The sequence below is a fragment of the Pantherophis guttatus genome, chromosome 12, assembly GCF_059756535.1.
Source record: "Pantherophis guttatus breed Tessera chromosome 12, ASM5975653v1, whole genome shotgun sequence".
NCBI classification, from domain to species: Eukaryota; Metazoa; Chordata; class Lepidosauria; order Squamata; family Colubridae; genus Pantherophis; species Pantherophis guttatus.
Window position 1 is genome coordinate 26,081,750 of NC_142074.1, and position 13,211 is coordinate 26,094,960.

At 53.9% G+C, this 13,211-nt stretch overlaps 1 protein-coding gene across 4 annotated transcripts in view; it reads right to left on the reverse strand.

Moving 5' to 3' along the window:
- The window catches only part of HTR2C (5-hydroxytryptamine receptor 2C), a 79,093-nt gene extending 66,330 nt beyond the window's left edge, over window positions 1-12,763 (reverse strand). Inside the window, exon 1 of one of the 4 annotated variants that reach the window (XM_034441692.3) lies at window positions 11,856-12,763. The gene's annotated coding sequence lies outside the window, so the exon portion shown is untranslated. Of the gene's footprint in view, window positions 1-8,405; window positions 9,181-11,855 lie in introns of those variants that run through there. The other 3 variants (XM_087877617.1, XM_034441694.3, XM_034441691.3) reach the window with 3 other exon arrangements.
- Window positions 12,764-13,211: the final 448 nt, after the last annotated feature.

The following is a 13,211-nucleotide window of genomic DNA, read 5'->3' on the forward strand; positions in this document are numbered from 1 at the left end:
CTCTAAGGAACCTGGGCAGGGAGGCGAGGGGTGAGTAGAGGCTGGCGAGGCGCCTCTTGAAGTGACATTGAGGTGGCCATGCCCACCCAGTCACGTGACCACCTAGCCACACCCACCCAAGCGGTCATTAGGCAGATCATATTAGTGATTTAAAATTATGAATTTAGTGGTCCCTGAGGTCCGAAAGGTTGGTGACCCCTGTCCTAAACCACAGATTCTGGAGTGAACCATAGGAAGGGGACTATGATTTGTAAACTGCCTACATCTGATGATATGGAAGCCCAAATCAAACAAAGCCCGCTGTAAGCCAAGCATCCTGCACATGCCTGTTTTCATCTGGGGAAAGATAATGTGTGATTCTCCGCACTCTATCCGTCCCTCCCCTCCCTCCCCACACACCACCTTTGCTACTAGGACTCATAATGTAGAGTTTCTGCAACATCTTGAAGCAAAAGAGCTGTCCGTGGTGCTTCTCTTCCCAGGACTTTGTCATTCAAAGCACAACCCAGACAGGAAGGCCTCTGGCTCCCCAAAGATTCCCCGAAATCCTTTTCTACTTCTGAAACCGCCTGTTTTTCATTTGCATAGCCATCCTCAAGGTTGGTTCCTAGCAGTTTATTGTGCCCTCCCAAATACAGGTGGGGGTCCTGCTTTGAGAGAAGCCAAACAATAATAATTCAGCTAACCCGGTTGATGCCGAGAATGCAAAGTTGATGAGCTCCAGATGCAGGGGTGAAATCCAGCAGGTTCTGGCAGGTTCTGGAGAACCGGTAGCAGAAATTTTGAGTAGTTCAGAGAACCGGCAAATAACACCTCTGGCTGGTCCCAGAGTGGGGTGGGAATGGGGATTTTGCAGTATCCTTCCCCTGGAGTGAGGTGGGAATGGAGATTTTGCAGTATCCTTCCCCTGCCATGCCCACCAAGCCACGCCCGTAGAACAGGTAGTGAAAAAAATTGGATTTCACCACTGTCCAGATGTCACTGGGTCTCATTGTTTTGAGCACCACTGAATGACGCCAATTTCTCATAAGGCTCTGGAAAGGCTTAATCTCATTGATATAGCTACTATTGGAGATTAGTGGTAGTAGTTATAGCTGTTCCTCATTTTGTTGCATGAACAGAGTCTGTGAGTAATCTCATGCCCGTTGGGCACTCTCACATCTCCAACCTTGTTGGAACAGGAAGTGGCAGTGGCACTCCTGGACTTTTGAACAGACACGCAGAATCAAACTTGTAACATTTTCTTGTCATCCAGTGTTGAAGGCCATCGACTGCATTTGGAAAGGCAGAGGGGTGGCCCTGAAACTGACTCAAGCAGGACCTTGCCTGCCAGTCCAGCTTTCAGAATTTCAGAAAATACTGACTGGAGAAGAAGTCCCTCAGCCATTACGGCTCCCACTCCTAGACTTGAAAGGAATCTACTTTTGATCCAAGACCTAGGACACACCATTACCTCTTGGTTCCCCCTCCTCCGTCGTCCCCTTTTAAAACTTAGCTGGGGTGCCTTGTGTGTCCTTGATGTGCCAATGGGGAAGGGGAGTAAGCAGTTGAGGGGTTTCCCTTCCCCAAGTCCCTTCTCTGTCTTGGCTCCTCCAATGAACTCTCCCACAATATCCACTCTTCTCCTGGGGGCCATTCAGATCTTCTTCATTCTGATTTTTATAATCTTGACATTACACCACTCTAGTGATGGGGAATCAATAAAATCAACCCATCTTGACAGGATTTGCTGAGTAAACAAGACAAGACAGGAGTCGGGAAGATCAGCCAATGACAAATATCTTGTCCAAGTTCAAACAAATTACACAGAGAAAAAAAAATGGCCTTTCCCCTCCCTTCAAAGATTTGCTCCAGGTCTTAGGAACCGCCTTCTCCTGCCCAAACCTTTCCCGCTCCCTCCTGGTGAGAGAGGCAGGATTAAGATGCATCCCCTGATCCAGTATCTTGCTTGCAGCCAGCAGATTATGATCCCCCCAGGATTATTTGGTCACCTCCCTAATTTGGAATTAGCAGTATCCAGAACATTATTGGAATTGACTGTTCCCAGGGACATCTGGCACCCATTAGCCGCAAAGCATTTAATTTACTCATCCTCCTCCTTCAGATCTGATTCAATTGCTTTGGTAATGTTATTAATTCTTCTTTTCATAAGAAGAGCTATTTATTAACCTTTGTTGCCATCGAGACGGTCACACAGACAGCGCAAGAGGGAGCCAAAGCATCTCATCATGGCCACGCCCCTGCCGAGGGCGCCCCTCAACCCAGGGGGCTCCCAAGGCGCCCCGGGCGGATTTGTTCGATGTGTTCGCAAAGTGTGAGATCACGATTTTGCCTCCGAGGATGGCGTGAACACCGCTAATTGCATTAAGCGAAGCATGGTTGAGCACGGTGCATAAATCAACGTGCCCTGATCTATATGTCATAAGTGGCTCGCTTAGCCATGATTCAGGGAGCAAATCGTAATGGTCTGGATTCATGCCACGTGGTAATCAATCAGCCACATTTTACAAGGTTCAATTAAACCAGAATCCCAAAAAGCCCACAACGGCACGGGGCAGCACATGAAATTCTCAGGATGCAAAAATTCAGCTTTATCGCGGCTACCACACTGAAAGCCCAACCTCACAATTGCCAGAAGCTCCAGCTGGCACCAACTACATGCTCCTTTAATGTTGGGAGGGCCCATTTCACCCCACGCCAACTCCCAGGCCATCCTCCCCTCCAGCACAAACTCTCCACAGAAGTGGGTTTTGCCTCAGGGGCGAAGGGCCAGGGCTCCATCCAGGGGGAGGCCCAGGCAAACCCACTTGAAGAATTGGGGGCCAATTTACACACTCACTCGGGGAATAGGAGCAAATGCAAACTGCGAGACGAGGCAGAGCAAATGCAAACTGCGAGACGAGGCAGAGCAATGAAGCCCCTGAAGCGGGAACAGAAGAGGTGAGAGCAAACCAGGGAGCTTTGGCAACTGCTGGTATTATAAAAACAACAAACTGGTGGCACTGTTGATTTTAAGGGGATTTTGTAGCTGATCATGCTAATTTAAAATCAAATTGCCTTTCATCAGCCAGAATTCCTGTGGAAGTTGCCTGCCAGTTCGTCCCTGCCTGTCTCCAATGTAAATTGTCTCCACCCCGTAACAAAAGCAACAGTCCAATCTAGTTTGTCACTTCATCTCCTCTGAACCAGTTTCCTTTGCTGATTGCCCTCCGAGCACCCCCGGGATCTGCGCTGGTCCTTTGCTGGAGTGGGGGATCCTTCCTCCTGCAAGACCTTAAGGAGAACCCAGAAAACAATCCAAAACCACCGACTATGAAAACACTTTGCACCAAGGAAGGTTTTCTCTCTCGTTCTCTCTTAACTCCATAGCAGGTTTATTGGAGGGGGTAACACAAGCATCCCCACTGGGCCAGAGGTGGGTTCTACTTACCTTTACTACCGGTTCGCAACGGGATCATGCGCATGTGCTTGCTTCGCTTGCACACACGCCTTGCTTCTGTGCATGCGCAGATCACTGATGACGGCATCTGAGGCAGTGGGTGGAGCCTCCCGCCAGTTTTACTACCGGTTCTTGCGAACCGGTCTGAACCCGGGGCAACCCACCACTGCACCGGTCCCTCTTACAGAGAAGCCGGCACAGTCTCCGGTTGGCCAGTGGGCACAGATGGGTGCAAATTAACGGCAGCCACCCCGTGCCCAACTTCTGCCCTCACTCTTCCTTCAATGTTTTTTTGAAGGTAACCGTTACCCCCAACTGGCCATTGTGTAGGAAGAGTGGCAAAGCTGGCAACTGGGCAACAAGAGAGTGACAAGGTTGCTTTGCCAGGAAGACTCTGGGAATCTCCACGGACAAGATCCGGTATTTGCAGGTCCCTTTCTGTTGTGCAAAGGCAAAAATGCGAGTGTTACCTGAAGCACACACACACCGCAACCCCTCCGGCTGTTCAGGTCCTCCTTGCCAGAACCGACTCCCTCCTTCCAAATCGGAGAGCAGCCCTTAAAGAGCCGTTTTCAGGCCTTTGCAAACATTCTGTGTCCCTGAACAAGAGCTCCGGTTTCATGAACCACCTTCTTCAAAAACAAAACAAAACTGAGGGTTGGATTCCTACACACACACACACACTTTATTGCCAAGCTGGTGCTACCTCTGCAGGTCCCTTGCCAGGTAATCGAGAGGAGAAAAAAAAGGAGTTAGATTTGAGAAGAGCGCTTTGATAGGAACTAATCTGATAATTTTCAGACAAGTCATAATTCAGCTTAAATCTATTTAAACGGGGGATTTGCTCTGTGAAATGTTGAATATTTATAATGTTCATGCAGCTCCATCAGCTTGATTGCCCCCAAGATACCAGGCTTTTAGGCTCTGCTAAATCATTAGGAACAAGAGGTTTTATGCGAAGAGGAACTCCCGTTAATTGGCCGAAAAGCCAAAGGAATCCATCAGAGAGCAGAGCAGCCCCAGGCTGGAGGAAGGGGCAGCAGAGACGAGACGCGGCCGGCCTCCCTCCCCTCCCCTCCCCTCTGCCTCGCCCATGCAGGATAACAAGGTGGGCATTGCCACTAGCTGGCCCTAAACCCAGCTCCAAGAGGAATCTCCATGCAGCCAGAGGTGTGCAAACCAACTGAGGGGAGCAGCAGCTTGCTATTGTTCCCATAAATAATCCTGCAGCAAACAAACACCCACAGATTTACACGGGTAGCAAAGATCCCTGCAGGGAGGGGGGAACTAGCAAATCTTCTCAGTTGGAAAGGGGAGGGGGGAACCGGGGGGGGAAGGGAGCAAGGATATTCCTGGGGTCTGGATTCCTTTAAACACCTCAAGAGCGGCTCGGATACGGACACGGCTGCAATATGCTTTTCGACCCCAAGCCAGGAGGGACCCAGCTATCCATGAGCAAGAAGACACAGTAGCAATGTCACTCCCCATTTATGTGATGGGATAAAACCTAATGATCCCCAACTGCTCAGAATTGGGTAATAAATCCTACAGCCCTGGCACTTTGGGTGGAAAATCTATAATTTTTTTTAAAAGGCGGTTTTTCTTTGTTATCTGAGCAAGAACAGAGCAGCAAACTCTGCTTGGATTTCAGTCCAAATTCTTCATTAAGTGGGGGAGGGAGAGAAATCAAGCCCATTATTGTTATTTTTTTTTTAAAAAAAAGAAAGAAAAAAGATAATATTATACTTTCTGAAGAGTTCACTGGAGGAGATAAAGAAAGGCTGCAGGGGAATGGGGGAGCTTGACGGTGATTTACAAAGTCAGGAAGAACTGCCCTTCTGCTGGCTGAGGAGGAGGAGGAGGAAGGAAGGACCAGCTGTGGAAAACTCTCCCTCCTACAGCTGGATTTCCCTTACACGAACAGAGGCCTCTCCAGAGGTCTCAAGGGATGGAGGAAGGCATCCATTCGCCTCGCAGCAGAAATCATAGGCAACTGTTGTGACCTAGGCTCACTAAGTCACTACAAGACACAATAAGTCCCAAACAAAACTGTTTTATTGTAACAGCTGAGAATTACTTCATTCCCAGCTTTAGTCCAAATTAATTCCAAAACAAGTCCTTCAGAAGAAGTCCTTCAGGCTTATCACAAACCTTTATCTTCTTTGGCACCCTGCCAAAGGCCGTCCTTGGCAAAGCCCCACAAAGTTCAGAAACAAGAGACGCGCCAACTGGAAACAGATTTAGCAACGTTGCTTTCCTATAAAGAGCCCAAGAGCCTTTGCTGCTCTTTTAAGCCTTATGGGAAGGCCAATCATCTCCTGGCCTTACTCCCGAGTTGTCCTTTCTGCTTTAGCTGCTCTTGCCTTCTGGCAGATCTTCGCATGCGTGGACTAGGAACTGGCTCCTCCTGTTCCTCTGCCTCTCTGATGTCCGACTCTGGAGGCTCTGGAGTCTGCACATCACTCCCAGATGACCCTGGCCCCATCTCTGCCTCCGACGCAGAGCCCTCATCCGGGCCTTCCCCTGATTCCAGGACTGGCCCATTGTCCTCCCCAGCCTCCTCACTGTCTGACTGCACTGCCAGATCCGCAGGCTGCTGGTGGGCCACAACAGCAACAGGCAATATCTGGCTAAGGCCATCATTCTCAACCTTGGCAGCTTTAAGATGTGTGTGGACTCCAACTCCCAGAATTCTCCAGCCAGCATGCTGGTTGGGGAATTCTGGTTGCTTCTGAGTTTGAATGATGCTAAACCATAAACCGTGGTTTGTCGAGTCCAGGAGTCAGTTTGTATTAGATGCTAAGCACAAGCAAGCAACAGCTTAGCATCGTGTGTGAGCGTGGCAGCTGTTAAATTGGAGGCTTAAGGGAACATTTAGGAGAAGGTAGACATTATCTCTCCGGTAACATTCGGCTCTGAGAGAGTGCAAGGCCAGGCATGAGAACGTTTAAGAGTCCAACCACCGACTCAAATTATTTTGGGGGACTTTTCAGAAGACAGAAGGGAATGGACAGCATAGATCTGGCTCGGCCATTCAGCCGTGTGAAGTCTATAATTAGATTTCAGGGACTCATTCGAAACTGTCCAGCTTGCCGATAAGTAGTTGCCCAGCCTTTCAAGATACCTCAGCTGGCTTTGAAATCTGCCCATGAAAATAATAGAGTCCTGAAATAAATCTCTAGTTCCGTATAATTTCCTCAGGATACTTGCTGAAAACCTTGGTAGAATTTATGGCAACGTGAGTCATAGCATCTCCTTTAGAGATGCTTAGGATGCTAATATCCCGGAGCTATTTTAGAAACCATCCAGTGGCCCTTATGCAACAAATGCTTTTAAAAGGGAAAGAAAAGAAGAAAAAAAAACCCTTCCTGCCACAAGTTAAAAGATTCCTTGCTCAAGGTCCCTTGGGGTCCAGTGGGGGAGATGCTGGGAGGTGGAGAGGGGAAGGGGAGGGAGGGACCCCTCACTGGTTCCCAGTGCCAGGAGAGATGGCCGCTACTCCAAACCAGTTTCTCAATGGAGGAGAGCAAGCATCCTTCGAAGGAAGGCAGCACCTGGGCCAGGAGAAAAGGAAGCCTTCCCAGATAGTGAGCTCCTGAGCTCCAACCTCTTCCAGGCATCCTTATGGAAGCTTTCTTTCCCCCTCCACCTTAGTAGAAGCCCCCCCCTTGTCAGCCCATGCTTAACCCAACCCTAACCCATCTCCATTTTCATCAGATGCCCCCAACTGTTATGGGAGGGAAGGAGGGGAAGGCCTCCAAGGAGGAGACAGTTCTGAAGAGAGCATCACAGGAGTCACAAGGACCCTTTAACGGTGTTTGAAAGGGGGCAGAATCCTTCTCTTCTACAAGCGGGAGGGGGGGCAGTTCCTCTGAGCTCCCGGGAAGAGAGAAATTCTCTGGACACTCAGAAATCGCCATCAGGTGGGGGGAAAAACTTTTTTTCAGTTGATGGGTGCATCTCCAATGGCAATCTGTCAAAGACTTCATCTTCAAGGTGGACCAGAATCCGACGGGAGATTCAGGAATGAGCTCTTAGGGACCCAGAGGGACCATTCAAGGAATCAGGTCAGAGCCGTGGTAGTACAGGGGTTTAAGGCACCCTGTTATTAAGCTTATTAAGACCAGCTGCCTGCAATTACTGCAGGGTTCGAATCTCGCCAAGGCTCAAGGTTGACTCAGCCTTCCATCCTTTCTAAGGTAGGTGAAATGAGGACCCAGTTTGTGGGGTCTGAGTTTGTATAAATAAGCTGACTTTGTATAAATATACAAAAGGATGAAGGCTATTGCTGAGCACATTGTAAGCCGCCCTGAGTCTTCGGAGAAGGGCGGCATATAAATCAAATAAAAAAAAAAAAAAAGGTCAATGGTTTGCTTTGTCTCTGCCCAGAATGTATTGCAAACCTTCTTTCACTGGATGGTGTTATGTCTACGAAGCAAAACATGTGTCTTGCTTTCTGAATCACTGTAAAAAAACAGACATCCCAGGGAGGGACTCAGCCAGTTGTCCAAGTTGGAGTTACCTCAACGGTCTAAGTGAGGTCTTCCAAGTGAACAGTTGAATTTCCCGCAAACCCCCCCCCTTCCCCCAGTGTGGAGCCGTCTCTGATCCAGCCACTTCCACTAAGCTTAGAACTCATCACCAAATGCGAAGTTCTCACACACCTCCTCACTGTCCATCATTCAGGGTTGTGAGTCCTCGCTCACAGCCATTCCAGACAATGCTTGGACGCCGCTAACCTCTGCCCCCCTCGCTGTCACCCTGGCCCCCAAATCCAGTTCCTGTTCCATGTTAGGGTTCCCCCATTGAGAGAATGGACTTCCCCACCCTCCCTCCCAGCCACCGACCACCAGTTTCCGAGAAACGCCCTCCAAAGCTTCTCGGGGTAGCTCCAAAGCTACCTTTGCCCCCCCCCCCCACCCTGGCTGGCCGACCCTCAAAAACCAGCTGGCACTGCCAGGCTTACCTTTGAAGAAGCCTCCCCAATGCAGCCTCTCCGTCCAGCCACCAATAAACCAACATGCTCCACACATCAGCCAAGCCCACTTGGGGGAATCTTCAATCCTCATTGGTGCCAAAGAGCCCACAGAAAGGAGGTCACAAAGGGGGCCATCGCCTCGGGGGGTTCAGAAAAAACTGGGATCCTAGTCATGACGTTTCCAAGAGGTCCTTCTCTGCCCCAGACCAGCTTTCACATCTCCCCATGGATGAGCCTTGCCGTGGCCTTCCATCTCCGGCAGATTTCAAGATAAACCGGGGTCAGTTTACTCTCCCCCTGGAAAGCAGCTGGAGCCCCTCCCCTCTTCGGAAGGCTGCCTTTCCCCGTCTTCCCTGCTGCAGTCTGGCCTCGTTCCTTGGCTCCCTGGAAGCCCCTTCCTCCCGGCAGGGAAGCCTCTGCTCTCTTGGACCACAGACGCTCTCTGAAAGACAGGCTGCTCGTGTCACCTGCCGAGGCTGCCGAGGTGGCGGGCGGTTGGCTGGTCCCTGCACAGAGCCTGCCCTCTCCCTGCCGCCACTGCCGCCACTGCACATTTGGCAGCTACCAGACGAGAGCAAGCAAGCAAGCAAGCCTCTCTCTTCTCCAGGAGCGCCTGCCGGGCAAGGCGGTCAGGCAGGAACCGCAGCCGCTGGTGCAGGGAAGGTTTCAGCTGCCTTCCGAGGCTCAGACAAGGCCCGGGTGCAAAAGGTCCCTGGAAGGCCCCAGGCCTCCAGCTCCTCATGAACGGGACCTCTTCCTAAACAGGGAAAAGGAGGTGGGGGGCCGCATGGTTTATCAGCTGCGGGATCGTTTCCCATGCCTCACACACAAAACTGACAGTCATTTTTTAAAGCGTCACTTTTCTTCCTCTTGGAATGTGCCTGTGCACACATAACACACACACACACACACACATACACACACACCACACCCTGCTGAAACCTGAAAGGGAGGGGTTTGAGGAGTTCCTGTGTGGCTCCAGCGCTGGTTCTGGGAAGCAGCCCCCACCCATCCAGCCAGCTGCTTCAATGCTCTGTTGATGGTCCTTATGGACTGGATCTGACTGGGCTCACCTGATCCTCTCCGAAAACCAGGCAAAGCCCCCGATGGCTCAGAACCTGTGAAAAGGCACCACTTCCTACTTTCTCCATTTTCCTCCTGTATTTATTACACCAACATCCTGGCTTCCTTCTAAGGACACCATAAACCCCAAACCTGGAAGTCCCAGCAGAAAAGGCCAAGAAGGAGCTTGGGGTTGGGCTGAGTCTTGTTGTGTGGAAGAAGACCAGAGCGCAGGGCAGGCAAGCTGAGCAGCCACACACAGAAGAGACACACACCCCCTTTCTGGCCTTTGCACCCCATTTATGTCCCCTTCCAGCAGCATCGGTGCTGGTGCCCTGCCTTGGGCAGCCTGTGGGCTGAGCACCTGCTCAGTGGCCTCTCTGCATTGTTCCCTGATCCATCAGACTGGCCATTGTGGGGGGGAGGCCAAGTCACCTCTGGAACCCCCTCCCATCTAAACAGGAGCATGATATTTCGATACCGATAACCCTGCTTCAGTTATTCGAGTATTTTGAAGGCCACAGAATTAAGACCGAAAGGATACAAAAAATGTGTACACAGTACTATAGTAACAGCAAAATGCTAAGAGGAGAATTAATGTAATCCTTGGTATTAAGTCCAATCGAATCGAATCTAAACCCTGAGTTTATTTCTTCCCCTTGTCAAGGACTGCAATGAATCCTAGAACCCTAAAGATGGAAGAGGGCACAGGGGCTTCTGAAACTCCCATTCAGGGCAGGAATCCTGCCTGGGACTCCCCACCCACCCACCCCAGAATTTCAGCCTCTCCTCTCCCCCCACCCTCCCTTGGCTCATATCCCCCTCCCTTCCCTCGCAGAGCCATTTGAAGTTTTCAGGTTGGTGCAGCACCATCGTGATGAAAGTGTCCTTCCACGCACAGGTAAGTTGAATCTCCACTCAATCACTAAACGGGCACCGAGGCTGGCAGAGTTGAGCCAGTCACAGAGAGACCAGCAGACAGGCAGGCCGGCCCCAGCAAAGAGCTGCCAGCACCCTCAGCCAGCTCAGCCCAGGGAGCAAAGCCCCCCTCAGCCGAGACCTTCAGAAATGGGATGGAGGCAGCATTGGCACCAGAAAGACGGGCATTGATGGGCAGGTCTGCCACAGCCCCCTCCAACATGCAGGCCCCCCAGTCGAGACGGTCCACCCAAGCTGCCCTTGAGTCTCCACCAGGCCCCACTTGCTCCTGGGAGCTGCTCCCTTTCTCCACAAGACTCCCCAGATGCAGAGACGGGGGTCGGCCTTGCGCCCTCCAAGCCAGGCAGGCTCTGCTTGAACAGCCAGCTCCAAAGGACGGGAAAGGCCGTCTTTGCTGGGGAGGCACTTTGGCTGGGAACCCAACTTTTATTCGATGGCCCCTCCCTGAGAGCCCCAGCAGGCCCCTGCCTCTCCCAACCCCCCAGTATTCTCCCCAAAGGCCCTGGGGGGATCTGAGGGGTCCTTGGTGCTCTCTGAGACCCCCAATTTCAACTCTGAGCTACAAATATTCTCCTTTAATGATGCTGTAGGGTCTTTCCCCTCCAAAGGTTACCTGCCCATTTATCAACAGCGTCGACTTGCGTGCACCCCGTTTTGTGGGTCAAGAAGCAGGTGAGACCCAGGGACAGACATTCAAAAGGGGGGATCTGGGTCAGCCACCTGGAATCTGAGCCTTTTCCAAGGGGTTTGCTCTCAACCCTGGAGGGGCAGGAGAGGGGGGCAAACCCCAGCCTTTTGCTGCAGAGGGCGCAGCCAAGACCCCCAAAGGGCAGGCTGGGGCTGCTTGGCACCCACCTTCGCCCCCGCCAGATCGGGTCCCCGACACGCTTGCCAGGAGGAGGCCCCGCGGAAAACGCCCAAAGGGGTCTCGCGAGCTCGGCCCGGCTGGATCCGCGGCCCTGATGCTGAGTTGGGAAAGGGGGCGACCGAACAGGCGGGACGGGGGGGGCAGGCACTTGCGGGGAGGCGGCCAGCCAGCCGGCGGAGGCTTCCAGGAGCCACAGGTCTACAGCGGCGCGTTCCGGCGGAGGCGCACGACCGAACAGGGCTGCGAGGACAGCGGCGGGCCCCGAAGGCGGACATCCCGGGATGGCGGGAGCGGCCGCGGCTGCCCGGGAGGGGAGCAACGGTCGAAGCGCCTCTCCTGCGGCAGCTTCTTCTCCGGTCCAAGGGAAGCAGACGGGAGCATCTCGGAGCCCGGAGTCGGCGCCTGGCCGCAACTTGCCCGGCCCGAGGCTGCGGAGCCCTTCCCAGCCCTCTCCCCCCCCCCAGCCCACCCACGACCGTCCCCGGCGCAGCGTCCCACCTGCCTCCCAGGACCCGCGGCGAGGGAGGGAGGGAGGGAGGGAGGGAGGGAGCGCTCTCCGCGCAGCTTACCTGGCAGGACGGGCAGCGGGCGAGCGGACGCGGCGGCCGGGGCTGCCGAGGCTCCGAGCCAGGACTCGCTGCGCTGCGCGGCTCCTTGGCTCCCGAGCGCGGCGGGGCGCATCCAGCGCGGCGGCGGCGGCGGCGGGTCAAGGCTGCTGCGGGCGGGCGGCGCGGCTTCTCCCGGGCGGCGGCGTCCCCAGCCCGCCGGCCGGGCAGGGCTGGAGCTGCGCGCCGGGCTGGGGGACCCGCAGGGGCTGCTCAGCCGGGAAGAGAGAGAGGGAGGGAGGGAGGGAGGGAGGGGGCGCCCGACGCGGAGCTCCGCCGCGGTTCCGCTCGCCTTAAAGGCGCCTCGCCCCGCCGCCGCCGCCCCGGGCAGGTGAGCCGGCGCCTCGGCTGCTCCAGCGCCCCCGAAGACCCCCGGCCGGCCGGCTTGCCCAGGAGGCGCAACAGGTGGCCCCAGCCAGCAGGCGCGGCGGTTGCCCGGGACTCGGATCCGCTCCGGGGCCTTGAAGAGCAGCGCGAGGGGCGGCAACCGGCCGCGCGACCCCCGAGGCGGCTTCCCCGGGCAGACCCACCGCCCAAGGGGCGCGACCTGGGGCGGCTTCCGAAGGTGCGAATTCGGGGACGGGACTCGGGCACCGGTGGCTGCGAAGGACCAGGAGCAAACCGCCCAGCGGCCCTGGGGAGGCGTCCAGAGAGCAGCGCAGGACCCGAAGCCTCGCCCGCGGTCCGCTCCCGGTTGAAGCCGGCGTGTCTCGCGCCCACTCCGCGAAGGGCTCCAGAGGATCCCTCACCGCTTCTACCCTTGGCTTAGTTGTCCTTTGCTGGGATTGAGTTAATGGCGTCAGGCTCTTCAGTCCCGGTAATCATGGGGGAAAAGGGGCTGTTGCTTAACAATGTCCAGCGCAGAAGAGCTTAAAGGTTACAATTGGGGTCCAGTCTAATAATCCTCTGGAGAGCAACCCTGCCCCCCCCCTCCCCTACCCCACTTGTGCTCCGACCCTTCGGCTGATGGTGGATGGTGGCAGCACTTCTTGCAATGCTCCAAACCACGATGGGGGCTGCTTGGCTTGGATGATGAATCCAGCCATGGGAGTTTAACAGATTGACAGAGTTGGAAGGGGTCCTGGAGGCCATCTAGTCCAACCCCTTGCCCAAGCAGGCGATCCTACACCATTTCTGACAGGTGGCAGTCCAGTCTCTTCTGGAAAGCCTCCAGTGATGAAGCTCCCACAACTTCTGAGTTTGTAAACCATGGTGTGTTGTGGGGAAAATGCAGTCCAAATGACACAGGCAGACCAGCAGCAATTCTAGACACCCTCTGAGTTCTACACAGAGGGAGGGAAGGTGACAGAGAGACAGAAA